At 36.1% G+C, this 22,999-nt stretch overlaps 1 protein-coding gene and 1 long non-coding RNA gene across 4 annotated transcripts in view; one reads left to right on the top strand and one right to left on the bottom strand.

Moving 5' to 3' along the window:
• The window catches only part of LOC149065155 (uncharacterized), a 52,382-nt gene extending 44,217 nt beyond the window's left edge, over positions 1-8,165 (bottom strand). For both annotated transcript variants that reach the window (XM_089254433.1, XM_089254432.1), the window contains exon 1: positions 8,021-8,165. The gene's annotated coding sequence lies outside the window, so the exon portion shown is untranslated. The remainder of the gene's footprint in view (positions 1-8,020) is intronic.
• Positions 8,166-8,431: 266 nt separating this feature from the next.
• On the top strand, positions 8,432-22,822 carry LOC149065154 (uncharacterized). Of its 2 annotated transcripts, none has more exons than XR_016195678.1 (3): positions 8,432-8,701; positions 10,212-10,307; positions 19,914-22,822. It is a non-coding gene; the product is annotated as an uncharacterized LOC149065154 (long non-coding RNA). The 2 variants fall into 2 exon arrangements; XR_016195679.1 differs by having other exon boundaries at positions 8,438-8,701; positions 10,212-10,313.
• The last annotated feature ends 177 nt before the right edge of the window (positions 22,823-22,999 follow it).

Here is a 22,999-nt window from a genome sequence, read left to right as displayed (position 1 = left end):
TGGACTACACTTGTTTTGTCCGTTCTGGGAATGGCCAGATTGATCTGTCTCAAACCTGCCAAAATAGGCTTTCCGAATGCTGGTTTCAAATACGTCTTTGCTTTAGATTCTGTCTTGTGGCGAGGTACCAAATCTTCTTTTAAGACAGAAATTTGGCAACCTGAATCAATCAATGCATTCACAATTTTTCCCTCAATGCTAATTTTAATTCTGTTCAATGCGGTGATAGATTGGATATATCTCGAATCCTGTCTAATATCGTCACTAATACCGATTCCTGTTACTGAAAACGCTTCTGGATCTTGTGGTACACTTTCCGTTTCTATCTGGTTTACTTTAGTATCAAAATTACCTGCTCTTCTATTACTCATGTTGACTCTGTTCGTATTTTCAGGGCAGTTCCTTTTTACATGGAATCTTGACGAACAAACGAAACAGCCTTCCTGTTGAAGTGGCTTCTGATCAGAACATTTCTTTCCATGGTCACGGTCACGAAAATATTTACTCTGTTGGTTGTCATTATATCCTTTGTCAGAAAAATGAGTGTCATTTTCTGACTGTGAACCGCTGTTATTCGTCGCACTAGTGTAATTATCTATTTCTTTCGCGAGTTTGACTGCATTGAACCATCCGTCTGTTTCTTTCAACTGTATATAAGTTCTGATGTTTGGAGACAGGCCTTCTTTAATTTTATCAACGATGACCAATTGTTTCAGACCCTCCAACGTGCTAACTTCCCTCGACTTGAGGTATAAATCTACAGCTGTTTCCACCCTGACCGCATATTGACTACACGTTTCCTCCGTTTTCCTTTTCATCGTGTCTAGATTCTTTTTATGTTCAATGGGGGTGATTTGAAATTCCTTCAAAATCATCTCTCTGATTCTGTTGTAATCATCAAAATCGTCTCATACTCATGCATCCAGCCTTCCCCTTCAAAGTACATAATATAATTTTCCCATGGTATTCCTCCGGGACCTCATACAACTTGAACATTGTTTCTGCTTGATGAAGAAAAAAGGCCAATCCTCTATGTTTTCCGTCACCTCTGGCATTACACCTTTCATTAAATTCAAATACCCAATAAAATCATTATTGCCACGTGTTCCACGTCTGTCATTATGTTTTACTCTTTCTACCTCTAATTCGTGGTTTCTTGCTTCTCGTTCTGTTCTTTCATCGATTATACTATTTAGTAATTCTTTCACAAATTCTGGTTCATAATGAGGGCTTTTCATGATTAGCTCTTTCAAATCCACAACCTTCGCGTCTTTGGGGACTTCCACCCGTAACTCATCTGCTAAAATCAGCAGGTCCTCTTTTCGTCCCCTGGCAAAGACGGCCATTTTTAATATTTTTCTTTCTTTTTTTTAAACCAGTATCGGATGAAACTACTGTACGAAAATATGTAGTTCGGTTTCGCCTAACAACAAAAAAAATGTGACCGCTCACCTCAGTATAGGCGAAAGTCCTGATGTTCGTTCGTTTCTGCCGATGGTCGAGCTTTCACATAAATATTCCGATGTCTTGAGAAATTGGTGACCACCCAATGTGTGATCAGCTACGCTAAGTGATCAGTCCTGATCCTTCTATTCTGTCAACTGCTCAACGATGATTTATTCCTGCGATCACCTTCGCACAAAATAGACAGTTTCCATTTCTTTTCATTCAGTATAGTTCTACTGACCGCACTGCTGACACCACTATGTCGGGTTCGTTTTCAATGACTGATTGCCACAATCATAAGCACTCTCTGCTACTTTTATATATAATACTAGGTTTAATCATAATTTTTCATAATAAACATTATACTATTTATACGTCCTCCTCGCTTACACCGAGCCTTTGAAATTACTCCTGAGTCCACAGGAGCCACTCTCTAACTGGAGGAGTTACATGGAGGGGAGTTGTCGAATGATCAGGATAGATTCAAAAATTTTGTGGTGATCCCTGATGATTTTTCAATATCGGAACAAATTCTATTCCGTAGGCGCTCACTCTTCCTTTGTAGATGCGAAGATATGTTAAAAGTATTCATCGCGATAGACCCGTTGCCATCTGAACCATGGAAGATGATATAAACTTTGCTCAAGAATACTAAGAAATCATAAATAAATAAGGCAAATATATGAAACCTACAACATTCATAGCGCATTTTGACACACAGCGTATGTGGTCTTCAGATGAAGAATATATAACCACTAGCTATAATACCCGGCGCTGCCCGGGTTTTCTCTAATGAGGCTTTTTGGATCACGTGATATCACCCTCTTTCTTTGAGGGACATGCAAACCGTGTCTTAGATAACCAATATAGCGACTTACTGCGCGACTCATGAAATAAACAAATCTAGATTTAACGAAATGTAGAAATGAATATATTTTTTTCTCCTTTTTTAAGGGGTGCTAAGTATTTTGATTCCCCCCTTTTGAACTTCGAGTTATGCATCTGCCTATTTCAGCTTCAAGAAATGCTAAATTAAAGCTGTGTAACTTCTTTGATGTACTTTATGGACCCATAATTAATTTTAAAACAACCTAAACTATATGGATTTATGCAGTTAAATATTAAAAACAATACGGAGAACTTAATTTTCATGCTTGAGAAGATATAAATAAAAAGTTGAAATCAGTAGGTCTGGCTAATTACTTCATATTCAATTTTCTCGGCTTCGTATCTCCAAGCGAACTCAACATATTTCAAAAATCAAGAATTCAATACAATTTTTAAAATTATTGATGTGACCGAAAACCCACTAAATTTTCGCATTTCTAAGGTAAAATCAAAAATTTTAACAGTGATTTCTATGGGGATCACCTTTGCCTGACTCTCAAAGCGATGCTGATGACGTCATTCAAAAAGCCTCATGTTGCAAATCATTATAAAGGCATAAACTAAAGTATTATACATATATACTGGCAACGTTAAAGAAGTGACAAACCATTGTAAAGGCATATACACGTCTGAAACGCATTGCTAGGAAACCACGGTAACCAAAGTAAACGTTCGGAAAGTGATTGTTGAGGCCCTACGGTTTTTTGCCCATTTGAGGCATTTGCTCTGCTCTGACAAAATTTTAAAGTAGCCCATTGTTTGAGTCGGGTCCCATTTGGTATATACGCAAAATTTGGCGACAATCGATCTAAAATGGTAGATTTGTATAGAGAACATATACACACACACAGACAGAAAATCAATTTTATATATATTGTTCCGGATAATTTTTCACAAGACTTCGGGATTGCAAAACAAGAAGCGGTTCGACGGACAAACACAGATTTATTTACAGAACAGCAATTTAAACGTATTTACAATGTAATCAGAGAGCTAACAACTTACTCACAAAGTTAAATCACGACTGACTTTTCATCCAGTCTCTCTCTATTCGAGTCTCTTTTAGCCTCTCTGAGCCTGCCATCTTGTGAGCGCCACAGTATTTATATAACCCCGGAGAAACTTCGAGAAAAAGAACATTCCACAAAATTCTATTTTAGTTTCCTAGTCGGCAGCACCACCGTACGGAGGGGTTGAACCCATGGAGGAAAGAATAACAGGAGGTGACATCAGGAACGAAAATTGAAGCCGTTGTGGCAACCCTATGGGCTGACGAGTAAGCCCAAACAAACCGCTCTTTTCCCTATACTTAACGTGTTTTGCCGGATCGAATTCTCTTAAAATATTAATATCTAAATAAATTTAAGCACCATGACTGTTTAATGCGTCTTCAGGTAATCTACATGATCCAATGATGGGGAAAGATAAAAGTTTATCCTTGTATAAGGGGTTTTTATATTTTTAATTTATTTTTGAAAGGGGAAGATCATTTTTCACTCTGGACTCGTCATAAGTTTTTAGTTCAGTGCTTCAATTTATTTTAAAAATTTCATGCCTCACATTAATGTCTATGGGAATATGATTAATTAAAATAATATGAAGCTCCAATAAAATTCAATTTTCATAATTTTTTTTTTTTTCAACTGTTTATCTTGCTTTTTTTGTTTCGTTCATCATTATGATAGATCCGGGACATTTCGAAAGTGTTTCAGGCCCGTGGGCGCTCGTCTTAAGCTTTACATGAGGAATTTTGATTTCTGAATCAGTTCTGAGGTGCTCGAACACCTTCTGACAGAGCCGTAGCTAGGATTTTTGCCACCCGGGGCAAACATGATTCAGCCGTCCGGGGCAAACAGCATTTTGCCGCCCCCGTGCCTCAAAGTACTGGAAGTGCTCGAGTGTCCTCCGCCACTGTGTATTTATGGTTTTGCTGCCTGTAGGCTTTACAAATTTCACCACCCTTCTTCCGTTCCACTCTCATATTCTTGAATACGTATTACTGGAAATATATGCCGCCCATGCGAACTTTCCGCTATGTAGATGTATTGAGAAAAAAATATTAAAAAATAAAAAAACTTTTTTTACGAGCCGCGATAAGACATCTCTCTCTGGCCTATAGTATTTAGAAAAATAATCTGGGCTGTTTTTTTTCCCCTCTTCATTGTGTACCAATTACTTTGGTTTTAAAGTGACATGTGTACGAAAATTTGACAAAAAAGTTTCGAATTGAATTTGAAATCTAAAATTGTGTCTGTGTTCGAGTTTTTGCCTGGAATGGAGAAATATTTCTACAAGATTTTAATATAAACAGCTGAAAGGCATTACATATGCTAATGTTTTGCATATATAATGTTTTTCGCAAAACAAGTCAGATTTTTTGAAACACTGCTTGTTCAAGTGTCTTTAAACATTGTCTTTCTCTCGGCACTGAGGTGTTACATACTTTGGCATAATTTTTTTTAAATTAAAATGCCGAGAAGAAATTTTGTGGCACAAGATATGGGTAAATTTTGGTTATTTTTGCAATAGGTTCCATGTTGTTGAAGTTAATATTCGAAAACAAATAACAACTAAAATTGTAAAAGCTCTCGTTCAATTGTATAAATATATCCAAAGAATTTGAGAAAAAAAAATAGAGTTCCTAAAGTGAATAGTAAATTTTTAAATGATTTTTAAAAACGGGGATGTTTCTCATAGGAAAGCATGGGAAGCCACGGTTTGTTTGGGCTTACTTGGTCCCTTTAATAGAGCGATCACTGGCTTCATCTGGCAACCCAGATTCCCCGTGCTTTCTCAACGGAGGCGCTGGTCGCGTCACCTCCTGTTATTCTTTCCTCCATGGGTTGAACCAATGCCTGGAGGGGCGGGACTTTCTGGATTTTTCTCTACACGCCCTGCCAGTTCTCCACCAATCATGCATTTGTGCGCTTTACCGAAACCGGTGTCAGCTCCCATTGCCAACGGAAGGTTGCGATAAAGGATTGCGCCATCTATCGCCCATAGCTCGTAACAATATAGATTAATCACGCTGACCGAGGATCCCACTAGGGTTGAATACCAAATCTTAAACCAACGATAGATGACATCTTCATTTCCAGCCCAACTCGTTAACACAGCAAATTACAGTATAGAGAAATGGCCAGAGGTGGTATGTGGTGAAGTTATTTCTATAGTGTTTGGTCAGAACATGATAACTCCAAAATCACATTTTTGAGATATAAGCATTTTCATTGTCATTTAAAGATCAGAAATAAATCATATACACAAATGTAAATGAAAATATCATATGTCCGCATGTTTCTTAGCCATACACACACATTTGTGCATTTATCTCGCTTCTAATCTATATATAAAATTGGTTTTCTGTGTGTCTGTGTGTGTGTGCTCTACACAAATCTACAATTTTAGATCGATCGTTGCCAAATTTTGCATATATACCAAATGGGACCCGACTTGAACTATAGGCTACTTTAAAATTTTGTCAAAGCAGGGCAAATATCCCAAATGGACAAAAAACTGTAGGGCAACAATGGTTTCTAGGCCTCAACAATCATTTTCCGAACGTTTACTTTGGTTACCGTGGTTCCCTAGCAATGCATTTCAGACGTGTATATGCCTTTACAATGGTTTGTCATTCCCATAATGCTGCCAGTATATTTATAATAATTTATGCCTTTATAATGGTTTGCCACTGAATCCTCCCAGTAATGAGAGCTTTTTGAATAGACGCCATCATCAGCATAACTTTGAGGGTAAGGCAAAGGATGGTCCTCATAGAAATCAGTGTTAAAATTGCTGATTTCACTGTAGAAATGTGGAAATGTGGTGGGGTTTTCCGCCATGCCAATAATTTAAAAAATTGTGTAGAATTCTCAATTTTTGAAACATTAAGTTCGCTTAGAGATATACGAAGCCCAGGAGATTAAATATGAAGTAATTAGCCGGACCTACTTTGTAGTTGGATATATTCATGCAATAACATTGATTTCAACTTTTCATTTATATCTTCTCAAGTATGAAAATTAATGTCCCCGTATTGTCTTTTGACATTCAACTGCATAAATTCATTTGGATTAGGATATTTCAAAATTAATTATGAGACCCAAAGCAGAATATTTAGCACTGTTCTGCGACAGGCCCTCGGCTGACTGGAAATGTTCTGCAGTAAAAATCCCCATACGTATAATAGTGGTTAACAACTGGCTGCTGTGAAGATGAATTTTTGGAAAGAGAGAAAATTCAACTGCCTTTGCAGGGAATCAAACCCACGTCCTTTCATTTTCAGGGTGAACGTCCTAGACCACTATGCTACAAAGGCAACAAATCTCTCAAGCTTTCCTTGGAGCTCATGTGCATTGAACGGGACCATAAATGGACGGCTGAACCTGACTCAGGCCAAGCTCACAACTGCTGATGCTGTCACCAGATGGCAACTTATGCAAGGATGACATCACTCTCTGTTAACATAGGAAGGTTTTAACAACTGGCTGAACGAAGATGAATTTTTGGAAAGAGAGAAAATTCAACTGCCTTTGCGGGCATCAAACCCACATGTTTTCACTTTCCAGGTTATACAATAACATGTATGATAATAAATAATCCCTAGAAATAACTAAAACAATTCTTATTATTTTTGATAAGAATACTCTTTAGTAATTTATAATAGTAGTTCTTTGAGAGAATATTCTCTGTTCCCGTCTCTCTCTCCGACGGGAATAGCCAATTCAAGTTTGTAGTCTATAATATCGAGGCTTGAAAGCAAGAAAATGAAACCAACATGGCTGAATTGCACAACTTGCAAGGAAGATTTAAGCAATACAAGAATTAAGTGCATGTACATTGAAGAAAACAACAGTTTTGAACTCTTAGAATGAAGGTGATTATATAAGAATAGCTTCCTTCATCAATCACCTTTGCTTTAATTTTTTGTTTTGAATTTATTTCTGAAAATTTATCTAATTTTAAAATAAATTTTTGAGGTTTCAATCTTAAGGCTTCTAAAATCTCTCATCATGACCATTGAAGGACCGGACACCCTGTTCCCATCTCAAGGAATCATCATGACCAAGAGAATATTCTCGAACTAAAATTTGTCATTGGGGGATGATTATGCCAAAAATTGCTTTGTTTTAAATGTTTCAGGCAATGAAAACTGGTTAATATTTCGTAATATAAACAAAATTAGTAAAAAAACTTCATTATTTAAAAGAAAAATGAATATTCTCGATTATTCTCCAATTTTTAAATCCAGGAGAATATTCTCACATCACATCTCTATCATTTTCATTGCTAGGCCTATGCATCGTTGCATTGCTATAATTTTTCTTTCCATATTTATTGAACCAGTTCTTATCATCGTCCCCTTGAAGGGGTTCATTGACACTTTTTTTTACAATGGCACCAAATACTGAAGGGTGGTGTAAATGATTCTTCACAAAAAAAGAAAGAAATCGATTATGAAGATAGCCGTTAGCATTTCAACATCAAATGACGGACTGAAAATGGGCACAAAGACAGCAAGATATTTGACGTGTGGGGGGCCAAGGCCCTGAGCTTCGAGTCAAAAAATAAGAAATAATGAACATCTTTTTCATTGATACAAGTGAAGCAAAATCTTTACAAAATATATAGTACCCTCGAAAAAATATTATTTCCCAATCTCCCGGAACAGTAAAAATATACTGACCTACACTTCAATGCGAACTTGACACGAATGAAGCCGCCCGAGCAATTAGTGAATCCGCACAAGAGGGAATCCTAATTGAATCCCTTGATTACAAGTTATGGCCATTTAACGATCAACATCGACGAGAGCAAGATCCCAACGGTAATAACCGTAGGGTAAACATTGTCGTCTGTGACTGCACCTGACTCTTGAGATAAACAAAGAATAAAGTTCGTAGGGGTTGTTACAGTTTTATTTTTTTTTGAATAAATAATAACGGTATTGTTTTCTTTCCCATTAAACGTTTAATTTCATCTTCATTGAACGTTCTTTGAAATTTTTCTTGTTAGGATGAATCTAATCAAATTTCTTCAAAAAATTTTGGTGGTTTTTGGAAGAACAACCACTACGAATTTCATCCTTTGTTTATCTGGAGATCTGAGCCCAAAGCGGCTTACCACTTGAAAGATGCAGCAGCTTTGCTGAGCTCTGTATAATTGCAGAAGAGAGCTGAGCTCTTCAACCAGCTTTGGTCACGGTCGACGATCGGGTAATTTATCCGATGAATTTGGCTGATCCTTCTTTCACTGATTATAAATAGTCGTAATTAGTCATTAAGGGATACTATAGGATCCTTTCTCGGCGTGGATCCAGCTATACCTTGGACGGATTCATTCATGTCAAGTTCATCTTCAAGTGCAGGTCAGGGAACAGGTCAGTAGTTGTAGGCCCGTATTCGGAGAAAGGAAAATTTTTTTGTTGTGGAAAAAAGGAGTGTCTCTTACACTTAGTTTGTTTATTAAAAGCAGGCTCGTCATTTGGGGGGATCGCCCCCCCCCGACTTTTTAAAATACACAAAAAATGATGTGTATATATATATATACACACACATACACATACATTGAGTACATGTCTTTGCCCCCCCCCCCCCGGAAAAAGTTAAAATACGACCCTGATTAAACGTATGGGTGTTAACGAGACAAGATCTCAATAATTATCAGCCCCATTTAATCACCCATCAAGGATCCTTGCTCTGTCCTGAACCTCATTAAGAGGACAGAGCTAAAAAGGAAATAGTTGCCGAAAATCGCCAACTAAAGATGGAAAATGAATAACGATAAAAAAAGGAGCAACACGAGCAATAGGCTAACATTCTCAGACTAAATAAGGGATCAAGATTGAAAATAAAACATCCTTGAATCAGATACGGGATTGAAAATAAGAAAAATCAGGACTTGCATTAAACAATCGTCTCCCTCTTGTTATGCGTAAATTAATATTCTTTGGAATATAAGTATTATGTAGAAATAATTAAATTAATAATTTACCAATTTTCTTTACAAACACACTCTATTTTAACTGTTTGTGACAAAAGAGATGTTTGTGTTTGTCAAAAACAATCTGTGAACGGAACATGTAACAAACAAATGAAAAAATTAGCTCCGAAAATGTGCATGCGTACACTAACAGACTAAATTCAAATGCTCTGCAGCCTATTATATATAATTACAGTGAACTTTCAGAGGTGATGTTACTTTCAGACCAATAGCAAAAGGTAAATAATGATAATAATGGCTGGCAGAAAAGAAAATGCCAATGGAATGAAATGGCTGACCATCACTGACCAGGAAGAAAAGCGTTAACAGACAACAAAGGAAAATCTTCGCCAATAATCGCCAACTAGTTATTACGCTATTGCTGTTCGAGTTTTACTGTAAAGTGTGCATGTGTATCTAACAGTTTGAGTGAATTTTTATTGCTGTCATCTATTTTTCAAACTATGAGTAAAGTGTAATGAGATTAATATTTTATTCATTAAAGGCGTGATGTTCTCTGTGGGGAGATTTTTTAATGAATTAAATAAGTTGGCAACCTCAGAAAACCATCTTAATTCGACCTCTAACTGGGCTGCCAATGGGACCTATATTCACTAACAGTGGTTCTCAACCTTGGGAAGCTTGTGACGTGGTTTCATTTATTTTTTGTAAGTGAAAGACCTGATCAAACACACAAGTAAAGGAAAATGAATGGGTTGAAAAGAAATGGCCAATCACTCCCCTCCTGGTATGAATGATGCCATAACCTGGTGGTTGGTAAAACATGGGTGTTTTCTGCATGAGCCGATGGTTTTACACGAATAGCTGTGAATTATCTTATTGGTGTTGTAATTAAATTGGTTTTTATACTAAAGAAATATTAATTTTTCTTATAGACATTGGAGTTCCATAACAGTTTTAAAACCATCAATGGCTGCATACAAATTAGAATGTTGCAAACTTCTGGTCTAAGGCTCCACCCTCAAGCACCAGTAAGAGTAAGGCATTTTATTTCTTTAGTAATAAATAAATTGTAATTTAACAATAATCATTGTAAATCCTGTATAACAATAGTCGCCATCAAATCAGACTTGAGTGGCATAAAGACGAAAGTGACTGGTTAAATGAACAACTCAAGTTGCTCCTTTTCCCTAACACGGCTGCTGAAAACATTTCAAAAGACTGAAGAAAAATTCTTTTCTTTTTAGTTTCTTACACAATGACAAATTCTTCACAATTTCAAGAATATATTAGTCCATGTACATAGTGAGAATATAGATGAGACATAGTTTTTGAAAATTGACCATTTATTAGCAAAAAAAAAGTCTGAAGGGAGATCTTGACACAAAAATGGTGAACAAGATTATCTAATAATGACCAGATTCATGTAAAACAGAAGCGTGAGAATTGGTGCTCCATCTATATGTGAAAAACTCTCAACAAATATAAATAAATATTTCATAGTCAAGATATTCTAATAATGAGAAGACTGACGTGCAAAATCACCAATCAACTGCTTATGAATGGACAGTGAAACTCATCTAACGGCCATATTCACCATTCTATAGCTACAGGAGAGTAGGGTAAGACATGGTAGAAGCCATGGTAAAAGGGGATCGGTATTCTCCATAAAAAGTTACCCAACTCAAATAGTAAGATTTGATGCTGATGCTTCACGCTCATTCATTGAAGAAAGTCATGTGTTAAAGCTAAAAAAATACTCTCCGCTCTCCTGGTTTTTACACATGGAATTTCTTTTTTTTCAGTCATGGACAAGTAAGTGAGAAAAAATTTCTCAGATGTGAAAAATTAAATCTTTTTGGTCGCTCTTATAAACAAATTTAGCAATATTATTCAAAATGAAAAAAGAACACGGTTTTCAACAATCAAAAAGAAAATGTTTGGGAGGTCCTGAGGGAAAAATTTAATGCATTGGCAGGGGTGTTCCCCAGGATCACCAAGCAATTGCATGATCGGTACCGCAGTATGACAAAGCAATTTTTGAAGAGTGTTGCAGAAGAAAAGAAGGAATGCATCAAAACTAGCGGGTTGCACTGCAGGAGAGGATAATATCTGTAAGTGCCTGTAGAGTTCCCCTACCAAATACAGATGATTCCAACGCTGACTATCAGCCCATTGATGTTGTAGGTAAGAAATCATTCTTTGTTTAAACTTTTGTTTCCCATTAATAAGCAACGTGTGGAAATTAAAAATCTTTGTTCAGAAACTCAATTTTGTTATCTTCACAGAATCAGAGGAGGCACAATGCTACCCTGATGACGATGAGGTAAGATATATGAATGTTTACTATTATTCAGGAGAATGTCCTCTCCTCACACATTTCTATGTACATATATTGAGAGTTTTCATATGATATCTAAACTGAAGAGCCAAAAAAACTGGTACAGGCATGCGTATGCAAATAAAGAGATATGGAACCAATCAGAGTACAGCACTGTGGTTGGCAACACCTATATAACACAACAAGTGTCTGGCATAGTTGTTAGATCGATTACTGCTGCTACAATGGCAGGTTATCGAGACTTAAGTGAGTTTGAACGTGGTGTTATAGTCGGCGCACGACAGATGGGACATAGCATCTCCAAGGTAGCGATGAAATTTGGATTTTCACGTACGACCATTTCACGAGTGTACCGTGAATATCGGAAATCCGGTAAAAAATTAAACTACGACATCGCTGCGGCCGGAAAAAGATCATGCAAGAACGAGACCAACGACGACTGACGAGAATCATTAAACATGACAGACATACAATCTTTCCTCAAATTGCTGCAGATTTCAATGCTGGGCCATCAACAAGTGTCAGCGTGCGAACCATTCAACGAAACATCATCAATATGGGCTTTCGGAGCCGAAGGCCCACTCGTGTCTGCACGACACAAAGCTTTACGCCTCGCCTGGGCCCGATAACACCGACATTGGACTGTTGAGGACTGGAAACACGTTGCCTGGTCTGATGAGTCTCGGTTCCAATTGCTTCGAGCTGATGAACGTGTACGGGTATGGAGACAACCTCATGAATCCATGGACCCTCCATGTCAACAGGGGACTGTTCAAGCTGGTGGAGGCTCTGTGATGGTATGGGGCATATGCAGTTGGCGTGATATGGGACCCCTGATACGTCTAGATACCACTCTGACAGGTGACAGGCATGTAAGCATCCTGTCTGATCACCTGCACCCATTCATGTCCTTTGTTCATTCCGACGGACTTGGACAATTTCAGGAGGACAATGCGACACCCCACACGTCCAGAATTGCTACAAAGTGGCTCCAGGAACACTCTTCTGACTTTAGACACTTCCACTGGCCACCTAAATCCCCAGACATGAACATTATTGAACATATCTGGGGTGCCTTGCAACGTGCTGTTCAGAAGAGATCTCCACCCCCTCTTACTCCTCCTACGGATTTATAGACAGCCCTGCAGGATTCATGGTGTCAATTACCTCCAGCACTACTTCAGACATTAGTCGAGTCCATGCCACGTCGTGTTGCGGCACTTCTGCGGGCTTGCGGGGGCCCTACACAATATTTGGCAGGTGGACCAGTTTTTTTGGCTCTTCAGTGTATGTACATATATTGAGAGTTTTCATATGATATCTATGTACATATATTGAGAGTTTTCATATGATATCTATGTACATATATTGAGAGTTTTCATATGATATCTATGTACATATATCAAGTTTTCTTTGTTAATGCAACTTTCTGTAATTGCATTTCACAATAAAATTTAGACTGTATGTAGTAGGATACAAAAATTTGTATTGAATAACCTTCTCTTACAATGCACACAAAAGTATTTTCAGTTTACTTATTACATTTATTAGTTGATAATAGAGAAAATATTTTTGTGCTTGCATTGTAAGTTATCCAATGAAAAGTTTTTCATGCAATTATACACATTCAAAACATTATTGTTGGATCCAATTGGGAAAAAGTTTCACTTTTAAACTTAAAGGGAAAACAGAAAAATTAACAAGAAAAGCTATTCATAGATAATGTAGCTATTCATAGAGATGTGAAGTGGGAATATTCTCCCAGATGTTAAAATAGAATAATTTAAGACTGTGCTTGTTCTAAAAAATTACTAATTTTGCTTACATCATGAAATATAATTCAGTTTTGAGTTCCTGAAACATAAAAACAACACTACTTTTAGTTCCAAAATATTCTGTCTGTTATTGTGAGTGGTTGCATTCGCTTTTCATTATGAAACTTTTTGAATATTATAAAAAATTTTTGAAAGTGATTAAAAGTTTTAGAATATTTTTCTTGACAAGATTAATCTCCAAAGCAGTATTTGATAATTTCATATCTATTCAAGAATGTGTTTGGAATATTAATCATTAATATTTATCAAATGCATTTCGTAATTTTTTCCATAGCTCTGCATCTTTCTCATTGGCCCCCTCCCATTCTCAGGCAAAAAAATATGTTCTAATCACCCCTGGTGTTGCTTCTGTAAGCAACGCAGCTATACATGTGTTGTTATTGTACTTGCTCTTGTATCTCGTCCCCTTCCTGCCAGAAGCACGAATGTGCTAATTTGTCATTTCTTTTATTGCCTGGTTCGTGTGAGACCCTATTTTCCTATCTTAAGTTGTGCCTGAAACACAAATGTGTATCCCGATTGTAACCTGTGTGGTAAAACATTTAGCAAATAACTTCATACCTGGGTAGAGTCAACATTCAAATGTCATTTACCCCACTTGTTTTTTTTCCCAATGAGGAAAGTATCATTTATGCTTCTGGCATGAGGGCATTGATGTGTAAGTAGCAATTTATCAACATAACGTTTATGTCTGTATTCATGAAACTAATGTGTCGTTGCAGGATATTTACAATCCTGGGGAAGGACTGTCTTTCGAGGCAGGCGTGTCATTGTCACAAGCCTTGACACCACCTTCCAAAAAAGAACAAAACAACTCGTATCGGAAGGAATATGACCCTGGAGAGGGAACATCCTCTCAACTGTGCAAGAAAAGTTTGTTTGGGCCACCACTATCAGCAGCACAGTCACCTGCAAAGAAGACGAGAGCTTTCTTAGGTGAACGAGTCACCTCCATGGAAAGAGTGGTGAAATGGCTCCCAGTTCGAAAGCAGAGAACTGTTCCACCATCTGTGGTGTCAGCAAAAAAAGTATTGGAAGCAATACAGGAAAATTTGAAAAGGGAAGCCGAACTGCACGAACTACAAAAACAACAACAAATAGAACAGCATGAAAAGATTATGCAGATGAGAAAGAAAGAAATGGCAGCGCACAATGAGCTACATGAATTCCAGAAAAAAATTTTAGAAACACAATTAGCCATTTTTGAGGCATTCCAGAAAAAGATGGAGAAGGATGATTAATATATTACCTTGTACATATAAAATTTACTTTAATTTTAATTTTTTTTCATTTATTCATTTCTTTTTAAATTCATTCATTCTTTAATTTTTATTTCCTTTTTCTTTACATAATAAACGTACAGTCGAATCATGTTTTAACGAATACAGTTATATCAAACATCTCATTTTAGTGAACACTTTTCTAATTCCCCAGATAAGTTTCAATAGGAACAATGCTAAAACCTGGAATTCGTTTGTAACAAAATTTTATTATAACAAAGTGATTTCTCCAGTCTCTTGGAGTTCGTAATAACAGGATTCTACTGTATTTCAATTGGAAAACTTTTATACATCTCCACAGTATTTAAGATGAATGAGCACACAAATGAGGTAATTGTCTGCCAATAATTTGCAAGTACAGTAAAACCTTGTTAAGTCGTCACTCCGGTTAAGTCGTCATTTTTCTTCAGGCCCTTCCACCTCTCATAGGCCACAATGTTATTAAACCCTTGCTTACTCGTAGCTAATTTCGGTTAAGTCGTCACTATGAAAAAGTTTGAGAAAGAGGAACAGATTGTTTTTATGGTTCCCATTAAAATAAGAGCTTGTTAACAGCATTGCCATATGCTTAAAAGTCACCATAAAATCCTATATACCCAAACGGAACAGTTTAAGTAACAAAAGTTATGCTGGGGAAGTTCATTTGCCGAATAAGGTTTATGGGACGTTGGGGACTGTTCAAGCTAGATCTCATTTCTGCATGGGCTCTATTGGAGAAACCGCAAGACACCCAGGCTCTGTCTCAAGAAGCAACGTAAGCACTTCGGCCCCTCAGGGCATCTCTGGCAAAACCAAAATTTATTGATACCTCAAAGATTACACATAGTGCAAGGAAATCAAAAATTATGTAAATCGAAGAATCGAATTAATCAAATCAAAGTGCAACGCGGGCACGGATAATAAATAATCATAGAAATCATGGGCTCTAATAATTTAGGGCTTGAAATTAAAAAAAAATTTGACATTCTTTCCCAAGTTGAGGTCTTCTGTTTACGTTTCCCTTCCCAGGGCTCCTCCACCAAGTCAAAAGTGTTCGAGATTACTTTGTAGTTGTATCATGAACTACTGATGAAGAATTAAAACACTAAAATTTTTTTAATTTGATGTACATGTAACATTAATTTGCAATATAGAGTTCTGTTATGAAGCAAAGCTACCTATTCTAACAGTTGCTCTGTTAGTCTAAATTAAAAATTACTAGTTTAAATCAAAGTGTGCCAGTACATTTTACCAGTGCCCGAGGGGCACTGTGGTAAAGATGCTCGTCTTCCACTATGAAGGTTACCATCATGGTCCATGGGTTTGAATCCGGGTATAGAACATCATCAGAAACAAGTTCTTTACCTACCGAGCCTAGGACGACCACCACTGGATGGAGTCTTCATTTCCCACCCAATTCCACTGGTTGGAAATTGCAGAATGGCGATATATGACTGGAATGGGTGTGCAGCAAAGTAGTACATTTTACCACAATAAGTAATAAGAGATAAAAAAAAATGATAAAAAGTGCTATCATTTTTTTCATTTGCTATCTATAAATTTTATTAATATTGTTATTTTGATTCATACTTTAATAAATGTCATATTACTTTAAATTTATACTATTTTCATAATATCGCACATTAAAACTGACGAAACTCAGCTTAAGCCATCATAATTTTTCGATAACTGGAGGTGACGACTTATAGAGGCTTTACTGTACTTTGCAAAGAAGAAACTTATTTGAGTGCTCACATTGACTGCAAATAAAGCTATTTTTATTTTTCGTATGTGGAAAGGTGTCAATCAACAATAAAAATTACGAGCAGCTTACTAAGCTTGTTCTAAAAGTTGAAATAAATACAACCAAAACAAAGTGCAGTACAGTTAATCCAAATTTACTATGCTTACGTTTGTAGTCCCAACTCAAAACTAATTCTGCTCAAGATTTCCAGTATCAAAGATTCTGAAAACATCAAGTTTTCTTATTAAGGTATCCTCGTCTATATCCTATCTAACCCAGAAGGCAATCATACCATATAAAATGTAATGAATACCCCAGTTTTTATGATGTTTTTTACAAAAATAGTCAGCTTGCCTATATACTACTTATATCCTACAAGCCTTACTCTCATTTTTGCCACATAAACAATGCAGTATCTAGTACATTCCATCAGGCGATTGCATAGGACAGACAAAGAGACTCCAATGAGCAGGCTTATTGTGTTAAGAACCAGGAATATGAGAAATTGGCCATCGCTTGCCAGGGCTGGGCAAGCAGGTCACAGATTAAAATTTAATTAAAAATGGTGTCTTATTATTGTATTCCGCTTAGCCCTTCCAGAAATACTGCAGGGGCTTGCGAACCTACTTGGAGGTTATTCTCGATTACATTCTCTTAATTATTCCACTCACTCCACGCAAAGATTGATAGTGTATTATTGAGAAATATTCTTGCTGTACTTGGAGCAACTCGTTTTTGTTTTTCTGTCTTTTTTTTCACACCCTTGCATTGATTGCAGCGATGGTCAGTAATACAAAAAATTATCATAGGTCATCTGTTTGAAATTTTAGCTCTAGAATATGGAATGCCCATTTCATCTACAACATCTATCGTATCTTTGCAAGATTTTTCTCAGAAGAGGGAGAGAGTACAACTTTTATGACACATTACCAATCTGACTCATTTATTGATTTTTCATCCATAGAAGCATCTTCAAAAACTTTTGTGAGTATTTGATCTCATCTTCATAACTCAAATTGAGAGACATTTTTGTACAAGTAAAGTAACACCAGGACAGGCAAGGGTGTGTTTAACACTACAGTAGCTGCACTCAAGAGAACAGAAGAGTAAATTTTACGTTTGACACATTTCTCCAAGATTACTCTTATTTTTAAATTTAAATTTTTTATTTTAAAAGTGTGAAACATTGCCTAGGGAATGATCCATATATGTTTCATGTAAAACGATGAATGAATATGATAAAATAACTGTCGTAATAAATGTTTTACAATTTGTTTTTAATATATAGTAGATATGCCATTTATCTTCATTTTCTAGATATGCAAGTTTTTCATTGTGTATTTTTGTATTTAAAAGAAATGACAAATTAATATAGAAAAAACTATGTGATAGAGATTTTTTTTGCAGTCTTATTTTAATTCAGCACCCTGAAATCTGTCTAAATAAACTAATTTCACTCTTGTCATTAAAAAAAAGAAAATTAAAAGTTATTGACCATTTACTGATCTGCATAATCAGTGGATTTCCAGGTAGTGACTCCGGTGTGCCTTAGGCCCTCCTCACACGGGGAAACTAAAGTTCGGCAACTGATAAGAGAAACCGTTTCCCGAAAACCAGCACGCATATTGTTTTAGAAGCCCTCACACGAAGAAATTAGCGTCTTGGCGACTCAATCACTTGGTGACTGGCATGCTAGTCGCCGCCAACTTTTGTTGAAGAAACTAAAAACTGCCTTTATAGCATTCCTTCATATTTTCGTCATGCGAGTTTGGACCCGAATTGAAAAGCAATCCAGAGTATAGATATATATATAATAAATTATCAGTTGAAATTATATAATGAAATTTTTACAGAATTTCAGTTTACAGGTAAATACACGATTTCTATATTTAAATTGATATTATTTTGAAATTATAATGAAATCGGGGCGTGGGAATTGTTTCGAAACTGTGGGTGCTCGTCTTTCGTTTTATGTCGGAAAGTTTAATTTCTTAATCAATTCTGGGGTGCTCGGATCCATGCCACAAATTACCGTGGGTGCTTGAGTTTGCACCCCTGGCTCTGACGCCTCTGAATGAAATGGTAAACCAGGACTGTCATTTAAACTTTTTTGGGGGGGGGGGGCAAAGAACATATACTCACTGTATGTACATATATATACTATTTCTAGTGTACTTTTTAAAGCCGGGGGAAATAGCCCCCCCCTGATCCTCCCAAGATGACAGGTCTGTGGTAAACACATGGGCCCACCTGGGCACTCCCCAGGGGCTATTTCAAAAGATGATGGAGCGTCACGAAAATTAGATCTGGTAAAAAATTTCAGGAATAACCAAATGAATTTGCCAAGTAGGATCTCAGAAAAAAAAAATACATGGCTGGGAGCCCCCATATTGCTCTTAAGACGGCCCTGGATAAGAACCTCCAGAAAATTTCAAAACACTGTCTACTTTTACATGTACCTAAACAAGCACGTGTTCCATAGGGATGGTCCCCGATTTTCCCCCTTGCTTGGAATGTCTAATCTATATAGGTCACATACACGCACATCTGTGTGTGGGAGTATTTGGGGAAAATCATTCCCTGAAACATAAACAACAATTCATGTGTTGTTTATCTCTAGTTTTGTGCCTATAGTTTATTTTTTGCCTCTCGGAACCAGCTTTGGTCGTTTCATTTCATGAAACTACTTAAAATTCTGCGTGACAATATTTTAACTAATAAACAATAAAAATATGTATTAATAAAATATGTAATCCAACATATATAGGTACTGAAAGGCATATTTATAGAGGAAAAACAAGATTTTTTTTTTTCCAAATGAAGCGAAATTATACTGAAAAATTATCTAATTTTTACCATTTTATTGTCATTTCAAAATGATATCAATTTAAATAATGAAATTTTGTATTTACCTGTGAACTGAAATTCTGTGTAGCAAGTTCACGTATAATAGAAATTATTTTTCTTAACCCGGCTAACAAGATAGTACCGGAAGATAAGAAGGAAAACTATAGACTGTGCTGTTTTTACTCAGTTTCCCGGGCTTTGAATATTTTTTCAGTAGCGCCATGTGAGGGAGAACGAGCAACTTGACTCGTTCTAGTCAACTCAACTCTCAAGTTGAAGCAACTCGAGCTCGATTTTAGTTTCCCCGTGTGAGGAGGGCCTTACACTTATAGATTACCTTTTACATGCAAGTAAATCCTTCCAATCATTATAAATAGGGATTGGAGGATTTGCTTTTATCTTTTACTTGAAGTTTCTGCTTTTACTTTGACCCTTTTGCTTGAAAGCATTTCCCTGTTTTTGCCTCCCATTACCTTTACTTTCATTTTTCATGTTTGGTATTTGAAGTGTGTATTTTGAACACGATGGTAAATACCAAAGGTTTTCTATATGAACCAAAACCTGATTGTAATAGATTTAGACTTTGTGATGATAATATTTTTTTTTTGCAGGCAATCGAAGATTCCCATCATAATCTGCAGGATAAAACAGCGAAAGCTTCAATAGTTCCTAACTGATTTCTTTGTGAAGAAAACTCACATGCGAGTCAGTGTGTTGCAGAATAGTATTGATGAAAAGGAATGACTAATGTTCGTAAAGTACGAGATTTGTTGTCCACATTGTAGAAAACACACATCTCAGTGAAATGAGCAATTTCTAAATCTACGCAAAACGAAACTACATCTGTGGAAGAACATTTCATCAGATCAACACTTTAATACAAGCACATGAAAATTAACACCAAGGAGGTGCCACATGAGTGTGAATTTTGTGGAAAAAGAATTGTTTTACTAAAAATGTGAATATATATTCACATTTTTTTTTGTGTATATGCAAAACTTTTCATACATGAGGGAAGCCACATGAGGATGAAACATTTTTTGACATCAACGGTTTGAACTGATACAAAAAAGTCCACGCATGCATGTGAGTGTGTGAATTCTGTAGTAAAATATTTTTCAAGTAGGCAGCTTAAATAACAAAAAATAGGTCCATATTAGAGAACCGCTATATAAGTGTGATACTCAGTGATAAAAAGTTTTCTGACATCACCTTTTTTACCAACACAAAACAATCCACACGAATGTAAAATGTGTGGTAAAACATTTTCTCTTGTAAGTAATTTAAATATTCACATTTTTGAACATTTTTAGTATAACGTTTTCTGGCTGCAGCATTTTGAATATGAACGAAAGAGTCCAAACAAAAGAGGAGGCACATAAGTGTAATGTCTGTCATAAAATATTCTCTGGAAGGAGCAGTTTAATCATTCACATAAAAATTCACACAGGAGAGAAGCCACATGAATGTGATGTCTGTGGTAAAACATTCCCTGTAGTAGGCTATCTAAATAGGCACAAAAAAGTCCACACAGGAGAAAAGCCTTACGAGTGTGAAATCTGTCATAAAACGTTTTCTCAACTTTTCCGTTTAAAATTACACCATATGCTCCATACTGGTGAGAAGCCATATGAATGTAATATCTGTGGTAAAACATTTTATCAAGTTGGCGATTTAAAAGTGCACAACAGGATTCATACTGGTGAGAAGCCACTTGAGTGTCAAATCTGTGGTAAAGTATTTTCTCACAGAAGTAATTTCCACAGACACAGAAGAGTTCACACGGGAGAGAAGCCACACCAGTGTGATATTTGTCATAAAACATTTTCTCAAAGTAGCAGTTTAAACATTCACAAAAGTGTACACACAGGAGAGGAACCACATGAATGTGATATATGTTGTAAAAAATTTTCTCGAACAGACACTTTGAACAAACACAAAATAGTTCACACAGGAGAGAAGCCTCACAAGTGCGAAATCTGTTTTAAAACATTTTCGCGACTTGACCATTTGAAATTGCACCATAGGCGCCATACTTGTAATATATGTGGTGAAACATTTTCTCGAGTTGGCGATTTAAAAGTGCACAACAGGGTCCATACTGGAAAGAAGCCACTTGAGTGTCAAATCTGTGGGAAAGTATTTTCTCACCGAAATGGTGTTCACCGACACAAAAGAGTCCACACGGGAGAGAAGCTACACCAGTGTGATATTTGTCATAAAACATTTTCTCAAAGTAGTGGTTTAAACAAACACAAAAGTGTACACACGGGGATGGAGTCACATGAATGTGATATATGTTGTAAAAAATTTTCTCGAACAGACACTTTAAACAAACACAAAATAGTTCACACAGGAGAGAAGCCACACAAGTGCGAAATCTGTTTCAAAACATTTTCTCGACTTGATCATTTAAAGTTACACTATAGGATCCATACCGGAGAGAAGCCGCATGAGTGTGATATCTGTGGTAAAACATATTCTCGAGCATTTGATTTGAACACACACAAGAGTTCACACTGGGGAGAAGTTACATAAATGCAATATTTTTGTTCCTTTCAGGATTCTTATGATACATTCTTATGTTTTTTAAGCCCTGGTCTTACCACGATATTTCAATGGAAGAACCTGAACCTCTTTCAAGTGATACAGAGGGTTTTTATGGGGGGGGGGGAATAAGAACCTTCCAGAATCTATTTTGAAAATAAAGTGAATTTTTTTATTCTGTGAAAAGATTGCACTGGTTGTTCCCAGTTTAGGAGGTCAAGTAGTTTTCTGTGAAGCTTTTACCAATTGACATGGAAACTAAATTATCAATGAAACTCTCTCAATCAATACTGTTAGCTGAACTGATGGGTTTTATTTTTCTCAGTATCTTATATGGACACACAAAAGGTAGCTTTTTTGAATGAATTAACACTAAATATTTCACATGATGAAAACTTTTTTCGTTAAATCAACATATTCTTTATTTGTTTGTGTTTGTGTCAAGTGGCCTGAGAAAATTTATGCTCAATGAGAATATCTGTTTAATATTAAAAAAGATAATAATATCAACATTAAAAAGTATAAAACATATTTTGGAATTGAAATATCCATTGATTACTTCAGAATTATAATAAGCATTTTTACTGTTGTGTCACAATCTGATATTTCCAACGTTTGAAACTGTTTTCATTGGCTCAGGCTAATTGCGTCCTCCCTTGAGTATTAAATGGTAACTTGGGCAATTGGATCATATTAAGGTATCCCAATGCGTTTAATACATCAGTTTAGAAGAAAAAAAATATACATATATATTTTACTTATTCATTTTTATGTAAGTCCTATCTATCTTTTTCAATTCCAAGACAGGTCTTGTTTTGTTTGTATGATGCTTAGAACCAAAGTTACGCCCACTTTAGTGTTGCGGTTTTACGTCAAATAAACTACTGTTGAGATGCAGTTAAACTTTTGTAATTGATCCACAACAATTCTTTCCCTTTCATTATAATAAAAACTAAACACGTTTTACGGAAAATGGTATTTTTCTCTTTTTTTTTTGAGTTTGATACATGATTTATAAAAATCTGTTGATTTTATTGCGAAAAGGGGGAGGGGGTGAATTTTTGTACAATTACTTTTATTTTGAAAATTAAATTTTTCATTTCAAAAATTTCTTCAGAAATCTTTGTACGAAAAGGAGTGAGAGATAGAT

The sequence above is a fragment of the Pholcus phalangioides genome, unplaced genomic scaffold, assembly GCF_987345545.1.
Source record: "Pholcus phalangioides strain wild (caught in Gottingen) unplaced genomic scaffold, Ppha-v1.0 ptg000041l_1, whole genome shotgun sequence".
NCBI classification, from domain to species: domain Eukaryota; kingdom Metazoa; phylum Arthropoda; class Arachnida; order Araneae; family Pholcidae; genus Pholcus; species Pholcus phalangioides.
Note: the sequence above shows the minus strand (reverse complement) of the source record. Positions and strands in the feature narration are given on the sequence as shown.